The following is a 26549-nucleotide window of genomic DNA, read 5'->3' as shown; positions in this document are numbered from 1 at the left end:
TGTTGAATTTGCCGAATACTTGGAGAGAGAAGCAAGCTATACATGGTGCTAATTTGAGGCTTCACATGCAATCCTTTTTCTGTTCTGTTCTGTTCTGTTTTATTTAGTTGGTTGTTAAGTTCAGAATTTAAAAAAAAACCTCCTAACTCAACTCCCTCCTCCACAAATAAATGGAAAATGTATTATCAATTAGAAGAAAAAAAATCTTCAGTGATTCTCTTTTAATAACTCCCTAAAGTTCAAATTCTTCTGTCTGGCCTCCAAGGCACTCCAAACCTGACTACCCTATCTTTCTAGCTTATCTCACCTAAATCCTTCTCTACATAATCTATGCTATAGTTAAATCAGAATACTCTCTTCCCCCTGCTTCTCTCCCACCTCTGGACATTTCCTTAAACTGTTCCCTATGTCTAGAATGTCTTCCCTACCCATTGAAGGTCCAACTGAAATTGCATGCTCCCTATGAAGACTTTGTCCATCTCTGCAATTGGGAATGATAACCTCCACTCATAATTCATGAAGTATTTGTTTTGTGCCTCTCTAATGCACTTATATAATATAGTGTCTTGTAACTATACATCATTATCCAGCTTTCTTCTAGATTATAAAATCCTTGAGGACAGGAAGCAAAAATGGTGTATTATCTACATTTTGCCTCTCCCCCAGGGCTTAACCTAGCACTCTGCATACTGTAGGCCCTTAAAAATAATTGTCACATTGTATTATATTGTACTGTACTGAACAGGGTGTCTCATAAGTCTTAGTGAAGATTTAACTAAGACTTTTGGGACATCCTGTGTTTGTGTGTTTGTGTGATTTCATTCTGTGAAGTCTAAATGAGAACTAGGTGATGTAATGCATGTGACATCAAACTAGTTCCCCGTGATCATTCAGCTGCTGCTGCAGCATTGGCATTGATCTTTTCCAGATTGATCTAAGGAGAATTAATGCCTTCCCTGGGCTCACTCTGTAGGGATTTGTAATTCTCATGGCTAGCTCCTTCAACCATCTCTGCCCCAATGATATATTTACCCTCTTCATCCAACTAACTGTACAGTCTCCCTTGACACATACATGATAAAAAGGCTTTCTTGTTTAATTTTTTATCAACCTGCTTAATGTTTTTATTGAGCTTTATTCTTTATTTATCTGTCTAGATGTCTTCCTTAAACCATGAGCCCCCAAGGCAGGGCCCATGTTTGTGTCTTTCCTCCATATGTGACACAAAGCTGAGATTTTAATAAAGGTATGATAATGACAGATTGGGGGTCAGAAAACTTGGGTTCTGATCTTGGCTCTGTCACTAACTAGCTGTGGGACACTGAGCAAGTCACTTAACTGATCTGGGCTTTTGTTTCTTCACCTGTGAACTAAGTGGTTGAATTAATTAATCTCAAAGATGTTTTCAACCTCAAACATTTTTTTTGAAAATAGCTTACATTTTAACAATAGCTATAGCATATAATGTTTCACAACATAAATGTTCTTGGAGCCCTTCTCCATGACTGGATGACTCCTCCCAGAACTTCCAGGTAAGGAAGATGCCCAGGCCAGCTGTCCCTTCTTTTCCCACTATACTGCACTCCTTTGGATTTTTTCATCATGTCTGCCCTACCACGCAAGCTGGCTACCTTGCCTCCCTCACCTTCCCTTTCAACTTCCTTTCATGGTTTGCCTTCCTCATCCTAATGTAAGCTTTAGCGTAGGGACTGTCTCTCTTTTTGCTTGCATTTGTATTCCCAGAGCTTAGTGCCTGGCTCATAGTAATGCTTGTTGATTGACTATTTTTAGGTTTATAATGCACTTATCTCATACAATCTCTGTGAAGTAGTTAGTATAAATATTCTACAGATGAAGAAATGTGGTTCTGAAAGGTGGGATGACTCATCCAGGATCATATTGATAGTCATCCAACCAAGGTTTCCCAACTCTGGGCTCAAAGAATTTTCCACTATAGTACTATGACTCTGTGATGATGATGATGATGATGATGATGATGACAAAGTTCAGATGAATTCAGCAGCAAGGTACTATGAGAGACAGAAGGTAGCATGTACCAAGTAAGTCAAATGGCTGCTACCACCTCAACTACTACCTCCTCTCAGATGCAGATAGAGACATCCCAGGACCCTCAGGTGGAAGGAAGGGATGGAATAAGCATTTATGTAGCACCTACTATCTGCCAGGCACCGTGCTGTGCTTTTTGCAAATATTATTTCATTTGGTCCTCACAGCAATACATTAATATAGGTGCTATTATTTCCCCCATTTTACAGTTGAGGAAACTGAGGCAAACAGAAGTTAAGTGACTTACTCAGGATCATACATCTAGTAAGTGTCTGATGCTGGATTTGAATTCAGGTCTTCCTGACTCCAGGCTCAGTGTTCTAGCAAGGATGCCACCTAGCTACCTTGAGCCTAAGAGGTCTTGGAATGGCAGAACCATCAAGCCTGCAGCCATCCCTCAGGAGAGAAGACCTTGTGGAAAAGGGACCTACCATCCTGATCACTAACTGCTGACCAACTACCCATGATGGGCAAGTAAGCCTAAGAGCCCTGGAAATGGCAGTGCCCCCGAGGCCACCAGCCCTTCTTGTAGCCCAGCCCTTGAAGTTATCATCCAGGGTGGGGGCAAACGCTGTGGAATGTGACCTAGCAATTGTCTCTGCTGGTGCTGCAGCCCCTGCTACCTCTTCAGCCATAGATACTGAAGACCCAGAAAAGAAAGTTCTCACCACCAAATTCCTTGGGCTTGTCAAATGATTCAACTTCATAAATGGATGTTTTTAGCAGTGGAAATGAAAGTAAATTAGATGCATTACCACCTGCATTGCACCTTAAGTACCACGCACAGGACCTTCCCATATGACACAGCTGAAACCTTCTATGTGTGTTGGTTTTCCCTGTTAAAGTGTGAGTTCCTTCAATGCCGGGACTGTCTCTGCTTTCCTATTTGTGCCTTCAATGCTTAGTATGTAATAAATGCTTTTTCATTCATTCATTCACCTATTCTTCCTTCCTTCCTTCATTCTTATGAATTGGATGAGAGACAAACATAGGGAAATGTTCCTCTCCAAATACCAACAACTAGGCTGTACTTATCGTCTACCTTCAGTACCATTTCTTTCCCATATTTAATGCTTGAAAAGGACGTGGCTGGGGAAAAATCTAAGGCAAGTCACATGCTTTGCTTCTATATTTGGTCATTCTTTTGCACATCACTAGGATGCAGTACTGACAACTTGTAAACAAGATTGCCTCAGAAATATTCTAGAGACCTGGAGAGAGCCGCCTGGGAGTGCCTTTTCCATTCCCACCCCCACCTTTGCCGCTCCATCTCCAGAAGTGATTTTCTTCAACCAACAGAAATTGGAGAATTATCAATCAGTGACAGCACAACTCCTTTGGGCTTGCTCTGTAGGTTTCTCCTCTGCTACTCTCTCACCCCTCTCCAAAAAGATGACTTTTCTACTTGATTCCCATGCATCAGCCTGAGGCTGGAGAGCTAAGGGGAGGGCTAAGGTGAAAAAGTCTTAGGACTGGCCAAGAACAGAGTCGACTGTATATGAAGGGAAATTGAAACCCTGACCCTAAATGAGGAGGGTAATCAAGATGATGATGGGAAATGTGAGGTCTACTAATACACTCCAAGACCTCAGTTATCTGGCAAGCTATTCAGGACAAATGATTTGATCAGATTGTAAAAGTTTTTAACTGCTTAAATGCCAGGCATTAAAATTTTAATCCCTTAAAAAAATTTTTTTAGGCAATTGGGGTTAAGTGACTTGCCCATGGTCACACAGCTGGTAAGTGTCAAGTATTTGGTCAGAGGCCGGATTTAAACTCAGGACCTCCTGACTTCTGGGCCAGTTCTCTATCCACTGTGCCACCTAGCTGCCCCTTTAATCGCTTTTTTGATTGAAATATTTCAAAATGTATCCCACATATGATGATCTTGTTAAACCAAGTCCCATGATTGCCAACTAACTTTTCCATAATGGCTCCATGTTCACTGTATGAACAGCAGTTACTGGGCTGTGGATGTAGCTATAGCTAGAGACAGCATGGAATGACCCTAGAAGGGAACATGCTTTCCAGAATTTAGTACCTATGATATTCCACTTTGGCCTCTAGAAAAGCTAACCCAGATTCAAAGCACTATAAGTCAGAAGTCATAAACCTGTACTGAAGTGTTCACTTTTACCAGCTAGACAGAAGACATAGTAGTTCAAAACAAAAAACATTTTTAATCAAACAGAAAGGCAAATGAATGACAACTAAATATTCCCCCTCCCCCATATACACTAGGGGTACATTCTATCACAGACAGCCATACTATGACTGAAGAAAAACAGACTTAGCCAGGGTTCATGTGTGGAGGGTACACATGTGGCCAAGAAGTATGTATGGCAAGGGCAGCCTCTCATGTTACAAGAGTGAGAATGCCCCTTGGTGTTGTCAACATATCGCTCGTTGTCACTCTCTGATGAGCACATCGACTCTGCTTAGCATCTGATTGTCTCTGAGTTGCTGAGCATCTCTGCCACTATCTTCTGGGCTTTTTTTCTTTAAAACCATCTTCTGGGTTTTTGGCTCTCTAAGATTCAGTGAGATAGCCTCTACCTGACATGGGAAGGATAACAACTCTTTAGACCATTGTTGAGGTCATGGGCCAATACACCTAACTAAAGGTAGCTAACTGAAGAAAGTTAGAATGCCCTGCCTGCCTCCCCCAGAATAAGATTACTTATCTTTTATTTATCTATGTCTGGTGCTCGTTCAGAGTCCCTTGCCTTGGACAACTATGATGTAGGATTAGAAATTCCCTGGCCTTCTTGCTTAACTCCTATAAGTATTCTGTGCCCCACCCAAACCAAATAGGAGGTTTGCCAATAAAACCCCACAAGAGCTGTGCAGAGGCTGGGAATACAAAGTCTACTTTTCTCCCAAGAGCCTCTGTGATTGACATTCAAATGAAACTGAATTAGAGCAAACACTAGGCAAAGAAGGCAATATCGTTGCCTTCCATCCTCATGGAGCCTATACCAGGCTTTATTGTATATGATAGCAACAACCACAAAAACAAACGCTAGCTTGTGTACTGCAGCCTGACCAGCACAATACCTTGTCAGCCTTCTCTAAGTTAAAAATAAAAAGTCCTTGACACTTGCTTGCTTTTTTGGTCAGTTGTATCTTTCTTATAATGGAGGAGGGAAGGAGATGCAGCTCCGGGGACTGTTGGGCAGGGTAACACAGCTGGCTTTCTGCAAAATTAATTAGAGAATCAAAGGCCAGGGCCACTTGCTTCTAAGCGATATTGTCATCATCCAGAAAAACTTCATTGCTGCTGCCTCCACTGTCCTTTGACCTGTCAGCAATGTTCAAATATTCTCTCTGATTTCTGCTTAGCTGACACAATAGAACACGGGCTCCTCTTTGTCACTTTGCATCCATTCGTCTAGCTCAACTCTTGTTATTTGTTCATGAAGTGTGAAAGAGGAGTATACCTTAGCCCTTTGAAAATTTAGAGCTGGAAGGGGATGTTAGAGAGCAACTGGTCCAACAACAGCCTTATTTCAGAAATGAAAAAACTGAGGCCCAGAGAGGGAAATTAACTTAGCTAAGATCACACAACTAGTGAGTAGCAGAGCTGGGATTTTAACCCAGGTCCTCTGACTCCATATCTAATGAGCTTTCTACTGTACTATAATGCCTTTTAATTTTGGCAAAGGGGGTTGGGGGAGAGCTCAGAGATAAAGCTAATGATTTTATAGCCAGGGCAGGGTCCAGCAATAACTTGGGATAAAAGGATCATATATTTAGAGCTAAAAATTACCTTAGAAGCCATCCAAACCAAGCTCTTCATTTTACAGATGAGGGTACTAAGCCCTAGAGAGGAAGGAAGGCAGGAAACACGCATTCATTAAATGCCTGCTATGTGCCAGGTGCTGTGCTAAGAACTCTACAAATATTATCTCACTTGATCCTTAGAGCAGCTCAGTGAGGCAGGCTCTATTATTATCTTCATTTTACAGTTGAGTAAACTGAGGCAGAAAGGGGTCAAGGGATGTGCCCACAATCATACAGCTAGTGTCTGAGGCTGGATTTGAACTCAGGGCTTCTTGACTTCAGGCCCAGTGCTCCATCCACTTTGCCACTGTAATCCAAATTCACACGACAGTAAGTAGATTGTACTACACTTCCTCTGTATGAAGCATATGCTAAAATCAATTTTAAAATAAATCAATTGAGTTTGCAGAAGAAGGAGAGCAGTATAGCACAACAGGAAGAGCACTGGCTCTATAGTCACAGGATTGGATTCAAATCCCAACTCTGTCCTCTGTGACCTTGGGCAAGTCACCCAATCTCCCTGTACCTCAGTTTCCTTAGAAGAGGTGAGAGAGAGGTGAATTAGGTGCCCTCTGATGCCCTAACAAGTCCAGTTCTATGATTTTATAATCCTGTGGCCCTATGATTGAAAAAAAAGACTCAAAGAAACAAAACCTTATAGGAAGGAGAGGCAGAAATCCCAGGAAACCTCAAATCCACCACTGGGGAAGCTATAGGGAGAGGATGGTAAGGAAGAGTTCACCTAGAGGGCAACCGCCATCGAGAGAGGTAGCTGGTAGCTTCCAATTTTAATTAATTAATCTAATTTACCAGGTGCTATGCTTAGTTGTTCTATATTGGAGGAAGGAGCATGAGTGTTGGCAGCATCTTCAAAATGGGAACCCAGGGTGGAAAACCCCTGATCATCCTATGTAGGTAAAGCTCTGAAAAGCCCATAGTCCTTTTTCTTCTTCATCATCATCCTTCTTAGGTGACACTTCTGTTGATGTGACACCTGGCCATGATTTGATTTTAGCAGATTTCCAAGCACAGGCAACATTAAATATTGTGTCTTTAATGTTGCAAGCCCTGTAGAATATCCACTTGATAGATTACCTCCCTCTCTCATGAACTCTCTGCCCTGATGATATTTCATATTCTGAATAACAGTTTGGTTCATAGGTTGAATTGATAAAGTAACATTAGTAAATAGGAAGGTGGTAAAAAATCTTGCCAGACACTAATCCTCATAGATCCTCCAGTGCCTCAAATGGTACTTGACACATAGTAGGCAGTTTATAAAAAAACTTGTTGATGGACTGATTGATATGTTAGAAGTACAGCAGGCCATAGCTCTAGAGCTGGAGATCATCTACTTCAATCCCCTTGTTTTAGACATGAAGAAACTAAATGTTAGAGAAGGAAAACGACTTACCCAATGTCATAAGGTTAGTTAAGAATCAGAGGCAGGATTTGAATTCAGGTCTTTGACTCCAAGTCCAGTACAATTGTATAACTGCCTTTTAGTAGATGAGGTCTCCTTTTCTTTTTTCTTTCTTTCTTTTTTCTTTCTTTCTTTTTTTTTTGTGAGGCAGTCGGGGTTAAGTGACTCGCCCAGAGTCATACAACTAATGAGTGTTGTATGTCTGAGGCCAGATTTGAACTCAGGGCCAGTGCTCTATCCACTGTGCCACCTAGCTGCCCCGATTGCTTTTGTTTTGATGCTTCATTTCTTTCTTGTTATAACTCCAGTGAACCCTTCATTATATCAAAGACAAAATAGTTAAGCAAAATTAACCACATGACCTTATCTGAGTATGCTATATTCTGCACCTGAAGCTCCCCATTTTTCTGCCAAGCAGATGGTAATATTTTTCCTCATCATTGCAATTAATCAGTCCAATTGCTTTTTAATACAGTTTTTGTTACATTCTTATAGTCATTATATGTATACATATATATACACATATATGATGTAGTCATTACATTTGTATGTCATATATGTATATACAAAATGACAAGAATGTAACAAAACTATATGAAAAGGCAATTGAAAATGTAACAGAAACTATATTAAATGGCAACCAGACTGATTAATTGCAATGATTATTATATATTATATAATTATATACATATATTACTACAAGAATGTAACAATCTCTCTCCTTATATATGTATATGTATATACACATATGCATGCATGTATGTATATATGTATGTATATATGGTTTTCCTGGTTCTGTGTTTTTCATCCTCTCCATCAGTTCATATAAATTTTCCCAGGTCTCTTTATAAAATTCCCATTTTAAATTGATAACAGCTTTTTGTGGTGATAAAGAATTGGAAACTGAAGGGTGGCTATCAACTGGGGAATAGTTGAGCAAGTCACGACATACGAATGTGATGGAATATTATTGCATGTAAGAAAAAATGAAAGGATGCTCCCATAGAAACATGGGAAGATTTGTATGAACTAATGCAAAGTGAGATGAGCAAGAGAACGATTTATATAAGAACACCAATACTGTAAAGACAAACAACTTTGGATCTCTGATCAATACACTGACCAGTTGCGATTCCGGAAGACTCATGATAAAAGAGGCTACCCACCTCCTAACAGAGAGATGATGGACTCAGAGTGAAGACTGAGACAAGTTGTTTTGGATGTGGCCAATTTGAAAATTTGTTTGCTTAACTATACCTGTCTATAATAGAGTTTTTGTTTTTCTTTCTTCTTCAGTTAGTGGGTGGAGGGGGAGGGAGATGAGAGGAAGAGAAGGCAGATTTTCATTGGTTTAAAAAAATAAAATTTAATTAAAACCAACACAAAAGAAATTCCCATTTTAAAATTTCTTGTTGCACAATGATATTCCAAATACATTCACATACCAGTTTGTTCAGTCATTCCCCAATCTGTGGTTACCCAGCTTGTTTTTGATACAACACAAAAAAAATACATATGTGTGCTGAGCACTAGGGATACAAAAAGAGGTAAAAGACAGTTCCTGCCCTCAAGGAGCTTACTTAGGCATTAACTGATATGGTATCAGAATAGGTAAATGTACAATACTTTTGGAAGCTTTAGATGATGAGATTTTCCAACCAGATTTTCAGCTTTTGGAAGGCCAGGACTATGGCTTCTGGTTTTTTCTTTTTCTTTTCTTTTCTTTTTTTTTTATATCCCCACAACTCCAAGAATGGCCAGTCCCTTGCACAAAGCAGGCACTCAATACCTGTTTGTTGATCTGATTTGATTTATTCTGCTTAAACCCTGGGGCACCTGCCTGCCCAGCACTTGCTAGCGTGGAAGTTGGCAGGTTCTGTCAAAATGAGCCAGTTTCATCAGCGATGGAAAAGTGTTCAGGGGAGACTGTGCTCGGAAATGTCTTGTCTGAAAAAAAACAAAAGCAGCAAAATTGGGCTGCAGCTTTATGCTCAGCTGCTTGTTTATTCAGCAGCTCCAGCTAGCTAGTCCCCTAATGCCGCGTGTGTCTTGCTAGGAAATGCCAAAGCCACCCCTCAGAAAGTACACACAGCTTGGTCAAATGCATTTGCTCACAAAATGCTTCTTTTTCAGCTAGCATTGTGTAACAGGGAAAGTTTGGAGTTTTCACAATATCCGGATGACTGCTATGATTCAGCTGTTTCTGTTCTGCTTGCAGGTGCTTGACTGTATCTCGGCTTGGTTAACCAGTCAACTACAGTGAACCCTAGAGCTATAATTAAGGTGGGGTAATCTAGGCTTTGGTCCCAGAGGAAGCAATCAATCAAAAAATTATTAAATGTTTATTATGTGTCAGGCACTATGCAAAGTGCTGGATATACAAATACAAAAAGTCCTTGTCCACAAGGAGTTTACATTCTAATCACATTCTTTTTTTTTTAATCCATCAAATGTTCTTTATTTTATTTTTAATTTATGGAATAAAACAAGCATTTCCAAAACATAAGAAAAGTGATTGCACATGAAACTGCAAATCTACTATGCATAACTTGCTATTCTTTTCAAATATACAACAAAATTATCATGTAAATTTCTCTTTTTCCCTTCCCCACCCTAAAGATGGCTACCATTAGATACAAATAGGTATATCTATATATATTTGTATGTATGTATGTATATATATGTAAAATTATTCTATACATACTTCAATTTATCAGTTCTTTTTCTGGATGCAGATAGAATCTTTCTTCATATGTCCTTTATGGTTCATTTGGGTATTTATAATAGACAAAATAACATTCGCTCAAAGTTGTTCTTAAAACAATATTGCTACTACTGTATACAAAGTTCTCTTAGTTCTCTAATTACATTCTGATGTATAAATAGATGCATAAAGATATAGAGAGAGAGAGCAGAAGGGAGCCAATCTTCTATGGGAATGCCTTTGCAGCTGAGGAGACTGGGAAAAATCTGCAAGTTAGTACCTTAGCAGAAGAGAAACCTCTCAATATCTTGGGACATGTTTTTTTCTCCCACCCCTAAGGTATATTCCAGGTGTGTTCTTCCACTCCTTCTTACTGTGGCAACTTCCTGATGTCTCTTTCCCATCTATTTTACCCAGGCACAAAAATTCCTAGTTACAGTTCTGGTGAACCCTCCTCTCAAACCCACACGTTCATTTTTTAAAATTAAAATTTTGTTTTTATTTTCAGTTCCACATTCTCTCCATCCTTCCATCCTCCTATCCATTGAGAAAGCAAGAAATATGATATCCATTATATATTTCTGCATTAGCCATGTTCTGGAAAAAAAAAAAGAAAAAGACAGGGGAAAAATATGCTTCAATCTGCACTCTGAGTCCATCATGGATAGCATTTCATATTGAGTCCTTTGGAATTGTGGTGGATCATTGTATTGATCAGAGTTACTAAGTCTTTCAAAGTTGATTTTCTTTACAATATTGCTGTTACTATGTAGATTGTTTTCCTGATTCTGCTCAGTTCACTTTGCATCAGCTAACATAGGTCTTCCTACATTTTTTGGAAATCATCCTGCTTATCATTTCTTTTCTTTTTTTTTTTTTGGTGAGGCAATTGGGCTTAAGTGACTTGCCCAGGGTCACACAGCTAGTGAGTGTCAAGTGTTTGGTCTGAGGCCGGATTTGAGCTCAGGTCCTCCTGACTTCAGGGCCTGTGCTCTATCCACTGCACCACCTAGCTGCCCCCCTGCTCATCATTTCTTATAGAACAATAGTATTCCATCACAATCATATTCCACAACTTGTCCAGCCATTCCCAATTGATGGAAACATCCCTCAGTTTCCAATTCTTGCCACCACAAAAAGAGCTGCTTTAATATTTTTGTACATATGGGTCTTTTTCACATACATTCACTCTTGTGCTATGCTTTCAATCTGGCCTTACCTGAAGACTATTGCACTAAGAAACTGTTGAAGTGAGCAAAACTCAGCCCTTTCACCAAATTTCCCACTCCCCCAACTTCAGGGCTGCTCTATAACTGATGTGCCTCCAGTGTGAGTTGATAGTACCTTTAGGACTATCTCAGTGTGCAGAACTGTGTGTGTTCTGGAACCTCAGGACTCTAGGACTTTTTGTCTGTCATCCTGTCCTAGCTAACTTCGTCAGAATGCCTGCAGTTTGCTCCCTCACTCCTTGGTTCTCACACTTCCTTATCCGCTTCCCTCTTCTTCCCTCTTCCCTCTTCCCTCTTCCCCCTACCTTACTTACTTCTAAGCTCTGTTAGTCTGTTTCCCCTCTCTCTACTATTTTCCACTTTCTTGCTTATTTTTCTGTCTTCCTTTTTTGTGTCTCTTCCCTTCCTCCTCTTGTGCTTTTTGGCCACTTACAGTCATTGCCAGTTCAAACCCCTTAGCTTGGCATTTAAAGTGGTTCATCATTCGGCAGCACCTTTCTGGCATTGTCTCATAATGTTCCCCCTCCGTGTGTGTTCTCCGAGTGAGAGATTTCCTTAGTGCCTCCTTACTGGCTATGCTGATTCTATTAACTTCAAATGAGCCTAAGGTTCCTGGGCTGTTGTCAACCTTTTTCTCTGCGCTGCACAGATGGAGTGGCTAGTCTGCCTGCCAGTTGACCAGTTAGGTAGCCATGTTCCTCATTCTTCATTCTCTCTCCTTTCACTTCCTCTCCATGTGCATGTTGTCCCCCAAGGCTCTTGTCTTTTCATTGACTAGAGGCAGACACTAGTTTTGATTTTCTTGTCATGATCAATGACTGTCTCCTGCCTGGTACCTCCTTTCCAGATGACCAAGGTGCACTCATCATAGACCCCCTGCTTGGGGCTTTAGTTGCCTTACACCCAGGTCCCCCGCTTTCTAGTGGTCCCCAGCTACGAAGCTCTAACAGTCTATGAGAGAAAGAAGAGGGAAGAGAAGGAAAAAAAGAACTAAAATCTTTACCTGATACTCTTGGATCGAAAAATTTATACTGCTTCTTTGATTAAAAAACAAACATTCTGGGGCAGCTAGGTGGTGCAGTGAATAGAGCACCGGCCCTGGAGTCAGGAGGACCTGAGTTCAAATCCATCTCAGATCAGACACTTGACATTTACTAGATGTGTGACCCTAGGCAAGTCACTTAACCCCAATTGCCTCACCAAAAACAAAACCAAAAACCGCTCGGCTTTTTAAACCATCTCATTTATAATGTAGGGTCTTCTTGCAGTTGTTCCGACAGGATCCATTTTCTAAAACTACTCTCCTGGGAGCCTAGATCAGCTTTAGTTAAACTGCCTCTAACCCCTGTCCCTTGTTTCTATGGGGTACAAGGAATCTGTTCTCACAGTCCTTGTGGATTCTGATGAGCTCTCCGGAAGTTTGTTTTAAAATATCTCTAGTTCTTCCTCCCTCTTTGCCCTCCTCCTTCCTCCGCCTCCTCACTGTTTTAATATTGGGTCACAGAGAGTTCTTTTTTTAAATAACACACACACACAGTGTGTGTGTGTGTGTGTGTGTGTAGGGGTGTGTGTGTGTGTGTGTGTGTGTGTTGTGTGTGTGTATCTTCAAACAGCTTTTAAGGGCATTTTTGAAATCAAGTCAGGGTTTGTTGTCATATAGAATACTGAAGAGTTGTCACTGTGTCTGTGATGTCATGAGCCTGGGCTTTTAGGAATTTATTTAAGAACCTGGAGATTTTTTCAATTTACAAACCTGTCATACACGATAGGCTCTGTTGACATTCAGAGGCTGTCAATTTGCTTTATCTTTGTCCTTTGGAAGACCAGGCTTCTGACTGAGGAGATGTTGTTTGTTTGGCTTGGTTATGTGCTGTTATGCAGAAATATAGGGCAGAACATCTGAAAACATAAGGTAAGCTTATTAGTACTTTACAACAGCACTAATTACACAATTCCTGTGTATTCCCCTTGGTACTAGCATTTCTTCCATTGTTCTGAGTCCTATTTTCAAATAAAATCCTGTTATTAGGGAGCAGCCAGAAGGCAGGAAGGGAGGGAAGGGAACAATATGCAATAATATGATATAGTGAAAAGAACATTGGGACAGGGAGTTACAGCATCACAGTCACAAATCCTCAGAGTTAGAAGGGACCTTTGCCCAGATCCTAACCTAGTTCAAAGGTCGTCCAGTCCTTCAAGGCTCTCTCCTACAAAATCCCTGGTAAGTGGCAGACTAGCCTCCATTTGAACGCCCCCAGGAAGAGAAGTCAAAGAATCACACATTATGAGCCGGAAAGAATCTTTGTTGTTGTTCAGTAGTTTCAGTCATTTCTGAACTCTGTGACCTCTTTTGGGGTTTTCTTGGCAAAGATACTGGAATGGTTTGCCATTTCCTTCTCTACCTCATTTTACAGAGAAGGAAATTGAGGCAAACAGGGTTAAATGACTTGCCCAGGGTTGTATAGTCAGTTAAGTGTCTGAGGCCAGATTTGAACTCAGGAACGTGAGTCTTCCTGATTTCAGGCCTGGCACTGGGCCATCTAGTCTAACCCCCTCATTTTACAGGTGAGGAAACTGAGTGTCAGAGATTAAATGACTTGCCCAAGGTCACCCAGTAAGTGATAGAGCTGGAATTTGAACACAGGTCCTTGTACTCCAAATGTAGAGCTTTTCCCACTGTAAACTACTTACTGAGATAGTATAATTCACTTTTAGACAACTCTAACTGTTCAAAGGATTTTTTTTCTTACATCTAGCCTAAAGCTGTTACTTTGCAATTTCCACCATTGCTTCTAATTCTCCTTTCTGAGACCAAGCAAAACAACTCTAATCTCGTTTCCCTGTAACAGCCCTTCAAGTGCTTGCAGGTGGCTATTATGTCCTTTCCTGTGTGTTCTCTCCAGGCTAAGCATTCCTGATGGCCTCTCCTTATGTGGCGCCATTCTGGCCCCCTTCCTCTGAATGAACTCCAGCTGTCAATGTCTTTCCTAAAACACGGCATCCCAACTGAACCTTATGCTCCAATTGTGATCTGACCAACACAAATTACAGCAAGACCACCACTTCCTTTGTTCTTCAAACCATGCATTTCTTAATACAACACGTGACCGCGCTAGCTTTTTTTTTTATTGCTACGTCAAACTATTGATTCATTTTATACTTGTAGATCACTAAAAGTCCTTGGTCTTTTGTAAACCCACTATAGTCTCACTGTATTTCTACACACACACACACACACACACACCCCTCAGCCTAACTTATGATGTTGATTTAAAAAAACAGAAACACATATAAGAGTCAGAAGATCATCTAAATCCTTGCTCTGCTTTCTGCTGTCACGTCACTGTCACCTGTAAACTGAGGAGGCTGGCTAGAAGAACACTGAGGTCCATTCATGAGCTCCAATTCAGACATTCTTTGGTTTTATGAGCTTCACTTGGAATATAAGCTCCTTGAAGGTAGGTACTGTTTCAACTTGGTATTTGTATTCCCAGCACCTAGCAGAGTGTCTGGTATACAGTAGGTGTTCAAAAAAGGCTTATTGATTGAGTAATATAGGGAATGAAACAACTGGGAGTAGGCAAGTCCTAGTTCTTCTTTGTCCTGTTTTCTTTCTTCTTCCCCTTATCCTCCCTTCCAATTGACTTGTTGAATGCTAGGGCTAGAAAGAACTTAGATGAGATGACCAAGAGGCATGCTATAGAGAGAAAAGATACAGTGAGCCTGGGAAAAAGTCTTGGGAAAACACTTGCACTAGTGGGCACAACATGGATGAAGATCCAGTAAATAAGCCTGAGAAGGAGCAATAACACAAATAACGAGTAGAACCAGGGGTGTGCTAGTAATAATTATGGGTACCAGGGATATGCTGGACAGAACATACTTTTAAATTTAATTTGTGTAATTAACATTTGTATAATTTGTATAATTAACATTTTCTTCTTCACTTTAAAATTTGTTTTATTTATTTCATTTTTAATTTATGGAATATAACAAGCATTTCCGTACTATAGTATAGTGGAAAAAAAAAGATGATTGCACATGAAACTGCATATCTATTATATACAAGTTTCTATTCCTTTTAAATATATAATAGTTATCATGTAAATTTTTCTTTTTTTCCTTTCTTTCCCCCCAAATGAGCAGAACCAAGAGAACATTGTATACAGTAACAGCAATATTGTTTTAAGAACAACTTTGAGCAAATAAGTCATTTTGACTATTATAAATCTCCATCACTTACTTAAGTCTAGACAATTGACAAAACAGATCAATCCCTGATTTGTAGGGTTAATTATAGAACTTCTGAGGTGTAAATGATCATACTAAAAATTTAACAACAGTTCCACCACATCCTTGAGTAGAACCAAGAAAGAACAATACCACAAAAACCCAGAAAGGAGAGAATAGCCAGGAGGGACAGGTGATTCACATTATCAAATGTTGTCTAGAGGTCAAGAAAGATGAGGATGAGAGATGCTGAGAATGGAATAGTAACAGGATTTGGCAGCTGATTAGATATAGTAGATGAAGGGGAGAGAGGGAGAGGTCAAAGATAACTTATTTTTTAAATTTTTATTAATTTTAATTTTATTAAAAAATTTTTTTTCAAAGATAACTCTAAAGTTTTGAGCTTAAGTAACTGGAAGATGGTGGTACTAGGGAAGTCAGAAGGGGAAGCAAGTTTGGGGGATTTTCACCTATTCTCTGCTCCTTTGATGGCCAGCTATGAGGAAGACCAATGTTTGAATCTATTCTCAGAAACTTACTAACTGTGTGATCCTGGTTAAGACACTTAACCTCTGTCTGCCTTAAATTCTTCATCTGTCAAATGGAGATAATCGTGAAGATACAATGAGATATTTGTAGAGCACTTTGCAAAACTTAAAATACCATACAAATGTTAGTTATCACTATTCTTATTAATCCTCTTTAGCAATTCCATCATACTTTTTGAATCAATCATTCAATAGATATTCATTAAACTCCTATTATGCACTAGGTCCTGCGTGATGGTGATACAAAGATACTGCTCTCCAGTAAAGGTTGCAGGACATATGTTTACAAGCTGCAACTTGCACATCATACATTGACACACTCTCAAAACCATCACCAGTAACTCTGGTGAACAAGGGCCATGAACCATATTCAAGGTACATACACCAAAAGGCAGCTTCAAGCCAACATTTTAAGATAAATTTAATTGACTGAGAGTATAAGGGAGATTTTTGGAAAAGATCTTGGACTTTATAACGAAAAGCCCCATTTTTCCCTGAGAGGGAAAAAAACAACAACTCTAGGACACCAACCTGTTTGGGGAGACAAAGACAGCATGGTATAGTGGATGAATAACTAGACTCGTATAGAGGAAGCTATCAGTCTAAATCCTGCCTCAAACACTTAGCAATGTAACCCTGAGTAAGTCACTTAATTTCTCTAGGACTCAGTTTCTTCATCTATAAAACAAGTTGATGACCTCTAAGGTCCCATCTAGCTCTAAATCTATGATGTGATCATGATCCTGGGACACCGTGAGACCACTGCTGATCAGGAAAGATGACCCAAGGAGTCAGCAGCTGCCACTGCCAGGGGAGGGTAAGGGTAAGGCCCAGATGGGGAGAAACCTGGGGCGGGGAGAGATGCTTTTTGGGGAGAAGGGTCTGGGGAGTGGGAAGGAAATGTACTATCCAGTTGGCATAATTTGGAGTCAGGAAGACTTAATAATAGCTAACATTTATATAGCACTTACTATGCGCCATTCACTGTGCTAAATGCTTTACAATTATTATCTCATTTAATCCTCACAACAATATCCCTGGGAGGTAGGTGCTATTATTATCCCCATTTTGTAGATGAGGAAACTGAGGCAAACAGAGTTGAAATGATTTGCCCAGCATCACAGATCACACAATTAGTGTCAGGTCTTCCTGACTTCAGGCTTGGCGTTCTATCCACTCTGCCACCTAGCTGCCTTGAGTTCAAATCTTGGCTCACATATTTACTAGCTGTATGATTCTAGGCAAAGTACATAAAGTGCTGTGCAAATGTTAGATATTGTTATTTCTATTTTAACTAGTTATTCTTTCTAACTAGGTTCTAAACTCACCTGTTTCTATATTTTGAAAGATTAGAAGTGTAGTCAGCACCCTCTAAATTTTGGTGCCTCAGAGCTTATACCCTGCAAAGGAACAGGTGCTTAATTCCATAATATGATGCTGCAGGGTTCGAACAGATTCAAATAAGGACTGGAAAAAAAAAAGATCTGAAGCCCCCAAGAGACAAAGCTTGTGTATTACATAGTATAAACTCATTGTTCCTTCCCCTAACCCTGTTGGAAGATTCCTTGTGTGCCTGACCGTGAGTACACAAGGTCACTGCACAGCCCTTCCTTAATCACCCTTGGTACAACATTGACTTTGTTTCTGGTACTTCCCTTGAGATGCTATTTATGCTCCTGTTGGCACCTCCTTGTAAGTACTGGGAAGGCCTTTGACCTTGATTCTTACTCAGTTACTTACTAGGAAAAGTATGAGAATTGGACAGGCTCTGGCAATTGAAATAATTCAAAAAAAGAAAATATTTATGTTGAAGAAATTTTCCTGGTTGTAAATATAAATGTGTGTGTGTCCTAATTATAATCTTACTGAACTTTGTATATCTACCAACCACCATCTGATGAGCAATAGCTAGGTATATAAGAATTCTATTAGAAGGTAGGTGATGATTCTTTGGCCATGGTCCCCCATGAGACATAGAAATTGCCTGTGCCTATGAGCCCTCTTCTACTTCTTCCAAGACAGTAGCAAAAAGAAAGCAAAAGATGATAGGAATCACATTGTTTTTAGACTATCTATAAATATTAATTTAACTGTTGAATCTCGAAACATGAGATCCTTGTATAAGAGGGTCATCTCGTGGAATAGGCCCAGAGTTGCCCTTCTTGATTCTGCGAAATCATGCAGGGGCTTACGGGGCCTTGATCTGGCCCTACGTGGCTTTGCACTGAAGGGCTTGTATACTGAGATGATCAAGAAAGGCCCCTTTACTGGCTACTGAGCCAGAAGAGCTGATGATTCAGTGGATATTTAAAAAAGTATGTCCCCACCCTCAGGGCTCTCTTCCATTCTGGCTTCAGATCCTGGCTGAGCTACCTCCTGTGAGGGGTAGAGTAGGAGAAGTTTGCTCTGTCCCCTACCCCTGATGCCATGCAGCCATGAGCAGCACATGGCACCTAAAGCACATGTTCTACCTAGTAAAACCTGAGCCTATGATTTAGGCTACCTCTTTTGTGTTTGTTCTTTCTTGATCTTGGGTCCTGTGTATCTTGAGATGGTTATGTCCAGGGTTGGCAGTGACCTTGTGATTGGAGATGTCCTGTGGTCCTGCAGTCCTGGGACTTTGTGATTAGAGCTGACTGACAGCAAAGAGAGGAATAAGGTAAAGGTCAAGTATCGACTTTTTGAGAGACCAAATAGTTGTGTCAAGTTATTGAATCCTATTTTATATTGTTCTACCAATGGAAGCTGTGAGTCATGTGTGTTCATTAGCATCTCTTCTCTGAGGAGCAAATAAATACCTGTCTCATATCAGAATTACATTATATACTGAATACGCTTTACTTCCCACTTTGAGTAGCTCTTACATGAGCCACAACCTAATACTTAAGCAATTTATCCCTGGAGCACCAAAGCTGAGGTTTAACAAGCCAAAAATTATGAGAAAAGGGAGTCTAATCCCCTTCATTGGAGGCCACTCCTAGCCCAGGACTAAACTGGTCTACACCACAAGCTTGGATCCATAACAGAAGGGGTCCTTTGGGAGATGGAATGAGTGCAATGTCTCAGCTCCTTGAGTCCAACAGTAGTTCCTTGATGTTAGGCTTGTCCAACCTGAGTTTTCATATTGCTGGAAGAACTAAACCATATCAAAATTGACAGTTTTATTCTAAATGAAACCAGAAAGACAAAAAGGAGTTGCAGTCAAATGGAAGCATAACTCACAAGTGCTATTTGCTTGCTTGCTTGTTTGTTTTTACATTTTAATTCATTATTTATTTTAAACTTTTTATTCTTTTAAAATTTTAAGTTCCAAATTCTCTCCCTCCCTCCTACACCCATATAGGAGGCAAGTAAGCTGATATCATTTATCATGCAAAACATATTCCCATATTAGCCATACTGCAAAAACAAAGCACGAAAAATAAAGTTAGGAAATCATACTTCAATTTGCACTCAGAGTTCACCAGTTCTGTCTCTGGAGTTGGAGAACATTTCTTCATCATGAGTCCTTTGGAATTGTCTTGGATTCTTGTATTGATCAGAGTGGCCAAGTCTTTCACAGCTGATCGTCATTACAATATTGTTGTTACCATGCACTGTGATCTCCAAGTTGTTCTCGCTTCACTTTGTATCAGCTCATGTAAGTTTTAACCGTGTTTTTCTGAAACTATCCCTATTGTCATTTCTTATAGCATGATACTACTCCATAACAATCATATGTCACAACTTGTTGAGTGATTCCCCAATCGATGAGCATCCTCTTGACTTCCAATTCTTGTCACCACAGATCGAACTGCTACAGACATTTTTATACATATAGGTTCCTTTCCTTTCTCTTTGATCTGTTTAGGATACAGACCTAGTAGTTATATTTCTGGATCAAAGAATATGGTCAGTTTACAGGTCATTTGGAATAGTTCCAAATTGTTCTCTAGAATGGTCAAACCAGTTCACTACTCCACCCGCAGCTTATTAGTGCACCTATTTTCCTTCATCCCCCCCCCCCGGATTTGTCATTTCTGATGGGTGTGAAGTGGTACCTCAGAGTTATTTTAATTTGCATTTCTCTAATCAATAGTGATTTAGAGCATTTTTTCATATGACTATAAATTGTAGCTTTGGTTTCTTCTTCTGAAAACTGCCTGTTTATAACCATTGACCATTTATAAATTGGAGAATGGCTCTTATTTTCATGAATTTGACTCAGTTTTATACTCAGTATATATTTGACAAATGAGACCTTTATCAAAGAAACTTTCTGATAATTTTTTTTTATATTACTTCATTGTCTATGGAAAATTTTAGCATAATGTAACTTCCCTGATTGTCTCTTTTAATTAAGTCTATTTTGGTTTTTTTGTCTGAGATCATGATTGTTACCCCCTGCCTCTTTTTACTTCAGGTGAAGCATATTCAATTCTGCTCCAGCTTTAGCTTGTGTGTCTTTTTGTTTCAAGTATGTCCCTTGTAAACAGCATATTGTTGAATTCTGATTTCTAATGCATTCTACTCTTTATAGGTGAATTCATTTTATAGGTGAGTTCATCCCATTCATATTCACAGTTGTGATCACTAACTGTGTATTTTCCTCCATCCCATTTTCTTTTTTTTCTATTTTTATCCTGTCCCTCCTCAAAAGTCTGTTTTATTTCTAACCACTGCTTCCCTTAATCTGCCCTCCTTTTGTTCATTCCCCTCCCCCCATCCACTTCTCCTATTTCCCTATTGGGTAAATTAGATTTCTATATACAACTATATATATATCTATATATATAGATATATAGATATATCTATATCTATATAGATATATCTATATATATACATATTCTTCTCTCTTTGAACCAATTCTGGTGATAGTGAGGCTCAAGCATTGCATACTACTCCTTCCCCCCCACCCCTTGCATGCCTCCTTTATGTGACATACTTTACCCCATTCTGCCTCTTCCCTCCCCTTTCTTCCAGTGTGTCCCTCTTTCTCAACCCATCATTTTTTTTTTTGGAGAGCCTTCCAACATAATTGATGCACAACCATATCCTCTATATAAACTCCTTTTTTTTGTTTGTTTTTTTAACTTTTAGGCAATTGGGGTTAAGTGACTTGCCCAGGGTCACACAGCTAGTGTCAAGTGTTTGGTCTGAGGCCGGATTTGAACTCAGGTCCTCCTGACTTCAGGGCCGGTGCTCTATCCAGTGCGCCACCTAGCTGCCCCTATAAACTCCTTTTAATGGCCCTAATAATGATAAAATGCTTAGGATGTATCATCTTCTCAGATAGAATGCAAACAGTTTAACCTTATTGAGTTTCTCATGATTACTCTTTCATGTTTACCTTCTTGTGCTTCTCTTGGGTCTTGTATTTGAATGTCAAATTTTCTATTCTGCTCTGCTCTTTTCAACAGGAATGCTTGAAGGTCCATTAAATATCCATTTTTTCCATAAAGTATTATACTCACTTTTTCTGGGCAGGTTATTCTTGGTTGTAATTCTAGATCCTTTGCCCTACAGAGTATCAAATTCCAAGCCCTCCACTCCTTTATCGTGGAAGCTGCTAAATCTTGTTTGATCCTGATAGTGGCTCCATGATATTTGAATTATTTCTTTATGGTTGCTTGGAATATTTTCTCTTTGATCTGGGAGCTCTGGAATTTGGCTATAATATTCCTGGGGGGTTTCATTTTGGGATGTCTTTCAGGAAGTAATCAGTACATTCTTTCAATTTCTATTTTACGATTCAGTATCTAAGATATCAGGGCAGTTTTCCTTGATAATTCCTGGAAATATATCTAGGCTCTTTTTTTTTTTAATCATGGCTTTTAAGTAGTCCAATAATTCTTTTTTAAAAATTTTTTAAATTTAATTTTTGTTTTATTATAACATGTGTTTTTAAAACTTTGGGTTACAAATTTTCTCCCTTCCTCCCTCCCCACCCACCCTCATTGAAAAGGCAAGCATCTCAATACAGATTATAGATGTGTAGTCATGCAAAACACTTCCATAGTAGTCATGTTGTGAAAAACTAAGTATATTTCCCTTCAGAGGTAGTCCAATAATTCTTAAATTATCTCTCCTGGATCTATTTTCCAGGTCAGTTGTTTTTCCAATGAGATATTTAACATTTCTTCTTCTTTATTCTTTGGACCTTTTATTTTATTGTTTTTGTTTTTTATTGTTTTATTGTTTTTTATGTTTCATGGAGTCATTAGTTTCCAGTTGTCCAATTCTAATTTTTAAGGAATTATTTCCTTCAGTGAGCTTTTGTAGCTCTTTTTCCATTTGGCCAATTCTGCTTTTTAAGATATGCTCTTTAGTGAATTTTTATGTCTCTTTTACCATTAGGCCAATTGTTTTTTAAGTTGTTAGTGTTCAGCACTTATTGTGCTTCTTTTACCCAGCTGTTAATTCTCTTTTCTTACATTACTCTTATTTCTTTTCTCAATTTTTCTTCTACCACTGATTTCTCTTTTTTCAACTCTTCCAGGAATTCTTGCTAGACTTGGGTCCAATTAGCATTTTGCTTTGACCACTATTGCTACCACTATGGGTGTGGTCTCTGATCAGGCCTCCACTTAGGTGACAAAGATTTCTTTTAAGTTTCTTAGGCCATAAAAATATCTTTATTTTCCTTCTTTTGGGGGGGGGCTAGGCAATGGGGTTAAGTGATTTGCCAGGGTCACACAGCTAGTAAGTGTTATGTGTCTGAGGCCAGATTTGAACTCAGGTCTTCCTCCAGTGCTCTATCCACTGCACCACCTACCTGTCCCCAGAAAAATATCTTATTCTGATTTTTTCTTGGTTCTGCCACTCTAAAACTTGATTTGAGGCATTATTGTAAAGTTGTTTGGAGGGGATAGGAGAGTTCAGATGGATGGCTGCCCCTAATCTACCATTTTGGCTCTGCCCTCATAGGTACTACCTGAAGAAGGAAATAAAGGAGTTGAAGCTGGTTTCATGCTTTCAAATGTAACAAGAAATAGCATTTTTCTTTTTTTATTTTTTAGATTTCCTTTTTTTATTAATTTATTTTGATTTATCAACAATTACTTCCATATGCTTTTGAGTTTAAAATTTTTCTCCCCCTTCCTCCCTTTCACCCTTCCTAAGATGGTATACAATCTGATGTAGGCTATACATATACATTCCTATTAAACAGATTTTCACATTAGTGATGTTGTAAGTAAGAATTAGAACCAGTAGGAAGAACCACCAGAAAGAAGAAACAAAACTCAACAGAAGAAAAAAAATAGCAAATAGTATGCTTAGATCTGCATTCAAACTCCATAGTTCTTTCTTTGGCTGTGGATAGTATTTTCCATCACGAGGCCTTTGGAGATATCTTAGATCCTTGTATTGCTGGGAAGGGTTAAGTTTATCAATATTAGTCATTATACAACATGGCTGTTACTGTGTACAACATTCTCTTGGATCTGCTCACTTCACTCAGCATCAGACCATACAAGTCTTTCCAGGTTTTTCTGAAGTCAGCCTATTCATCCTTTCTTATAGCACAATAGTATTCCATTACATTCATATACCACAACTTGCTCAGCCATTCCCCAATTGATGGGCATCCTCTCAATTTCCAATTCTTTGCTGCCACAAAAAGAGCTGCTATAAATAAGGAAATAGCATTTTTCAAGGGCTGCTTTGCAGTGCTCATGTAGAATATAAACAAACATACCACCATGAAGAAATTAATAATAATAGCTAGTATTTACAAAGTACTTCACATATATTAAGTCATTTGACAATATGCAGCTCATTTAATGTCTGTGTCAGAAGATGAAGAGGCAAAAGAATTTTACAAAGGATTTGACAAAATCTTTCAAGTCAAGTCAACCAATACATTGGTACTCAGTGATATCAATACAAAAATTGTTATACAGAAAAATTATGAAAAATGTGTTAGAAAACATGGTTTAAGATCAAGAAATAAAAAAAAGACCACTCAAAGACCTCAGTTTTCTTAGCTATAAAAGGGGGATAATAATAGCATCTACTTTCCATGGTTTTTGTGATTATAAAATGAGATATTTGTGAAGCAATTTGCATGCCTTAAAGCCCTATCTAAATGGGAGCTATTATTATTATCTTTTTCTTATATTTTATATTTATTATAGTTAACAAATTAATCCCATTTAAAATGAATATAATTTTATAGTCACTGATTCCAGCTTTAATGAACAATTTTAGAAGTTATATTCTAGAAATGAAAATACTTTTCCAATACTCCTACTTCGAAATATTCATTTCATCTCTGCGTACTCACTCTCTCCACTAACACAAATCACACTCCCACTAAAACTTGGTCTTTGAGAGCTGTTATGGTAAAATTAATTAATTAATTGATCAATTGATCACCCTTCAGTCAACTTGGAAATGAACTTCTCCAAACTAATCTAAGCCAGTGTTTGGACAAAAGACTCACAGCCCCATATGTCTCACTCTGATAAAACTGCTAGCATTTGTGTTCTACCCACATAGCCTTCAACAACAATAATCATAATAGCGTTTATATAATGCTTTAAGAGGTAAAAGGTCCTTTACACATATCTTATTTAATAGATAATAATGGTGCTTACTATGTACCAGTCACTGTACTAAGAACTTTGCAATTAACATCACATTTGATTTTCACAACAACCCTAGGGGGTAGGTATTACTATTATTCCCATTTTACAGATTAGGAAACTGAGGCAAACACCAGTTAAGTGATTTGTCCATGGTCACACAACTAGTAAGTGTCTGAACATAGATCTTTTTGACTCCATGCCCAGAGCTCCATCCTCTGTATTACCTAGCAACCGCCCAAGCTGTTGCTTTGATCCTCACACAACAGCCATATAAGATAAGTGCTGTTATTATCACTATTTCACAGATAAAGAAATTGAGGCTGTGAGAGGTAAAGTGATCTTGTCCAATCTCTCACCACTAACTCAGGCAGGATTTGAACTCAGGTCTTCCTGACTCCAGGTCCAGCACTCTATATATTAATGTACTACATGTCATGGACTTCCATGTCATGATGAGACATTGGAGCAGAACTTAGATTAGGGTGGAGGAGAAGTAAAAAATGAAGCAGCATTAATGGTTTGCTCTTACATGTCTGTATTAAAATATATATTAAAATGTTTTTTAAACCTTACAAATAAGATAATAACAGTACAATAAGATAATTTTCCATTAAAAGGATATAATATTCTAATATAATTTTAATGGTGTAAAGAGTACAAAATTATTCTGCTGGGGGAAAGAAGTGTTGAGGTCACCAGCTCCATCAAGGGCCTTTGAGTCTTGTTCCCAAGGTGATTATCTTGGACTAAGGGTAAACTAGGGGTCTGGTGAGAGGGCTGAGAGGATTCTCCTCAACAAGGTTCTACCAGCTTTGCTAAATGGGACTCTTGGAGTGATTTGTAGGTACTGAAATTGGTGATCAGGGGTATGATAGAAGTTAAAACGAATTTCCGACCTATAACTCAAATAAAAGTTTAGACTGAGATAGTCTAAGATACAGAAGAAGAACTTAGTTCAAAAGACAGACTTAAAGGAATTCTCTGGTTGGCTAGCTGACTGGGTGCAGTTGGCTATGGTCTGGAAAAACCAGGGGATAGAAATAGCCTTGGAGCTATGAACTAAAAGAATAGAGATCCTATCAACTGCAGCTGCAATTCAAGGGAATTTCCCACAGAAGGCAGCAAAGAACACCCCAACAGAGATGCCTGTGGAAGACCGTCCGGAGAGGGCAGAGTTATAGAACACAGATGATAACAGAGGCTCAAAGATATAGAGCTGGAAAGGATCTCAGAGGTTATTTTACAAGTGAGGGAACTGAAGCTAAAGGAAGGGAAGGCATTCACCCAAGATAGTAACTGTCAGAAGTGAGACTTGAACCCAGGACCTCTGTGTTCTGAGATGGTTTTTTTTTTCTTGTTTACCTCTATATTCTCTTTCTCTAGGATTTCTCCTAGGGGACATAGGCAGCTCTTTAGGGAAGCAAGTAGCAAAGTGGAGGTTTTTTCTAGACTCCCAGTGGGGTTGCTTCCTTAGGAGCATGAGTTGCCCTGATTACTAGTGTTCTCCAAGCAGACTCTCTCTGTGTGTGTCACTATATGTGTGCTCCATGTGTTCCCTGAAAATGTTCCCCCTTGGGGCAGCTAGGTGGCACAGTGGATAGAGCACCGGCCCTGGATTCAGGAGGACCTGAGTTCAAATCCGGCCTTAGACACATAACATTTATTAGCTGTGTGACCCTGGGCAAGTCACTTAACCCCATTGCCTAGCCAAAAAAAAAAAGGAAAAAAAAAAGAAAATGTTCCCCCTTGCACTGGTGGGGTGGTAACCTGTAGAATAGCATGCCCATGCATGTATGGGAGGAAGATTTCTTGTTATTTTCACTTTCACTTATTTTGTTATACTTCTTAATTTTAAATAACTTTGGCTTTGAAGTAATATATTTTCTGTTTGGTAAAAGAAGCACATCAGTGGGGGCTTATGAACAATGGTTTTGAGTGGATGCTTACCCAATATATGCCTCAAGTCCCAGTAGAATGTAATCTCATTGAGAGTAA

The sequence above is a fragment of the Phascolarctos cinereus genome, unplaced genomic scaffold (assembly GCF_003287225.1).
Source record: "Phascolarctos cinereus isolate Bilbo 61053 unplaced genomic scaffold, phaCin_HiC Scaffold_726;HRSCAF=1367, whole genome shotgun sequence".
NCBI lineage: Eukaryota > Metazoa > Chordata > Mammalia > Diprotodontia > Phascolarctidae > Phascolarctos > Phascolarctos cinereus.
Note: the sequence above shows the minus strand (reverse complement) of the source record.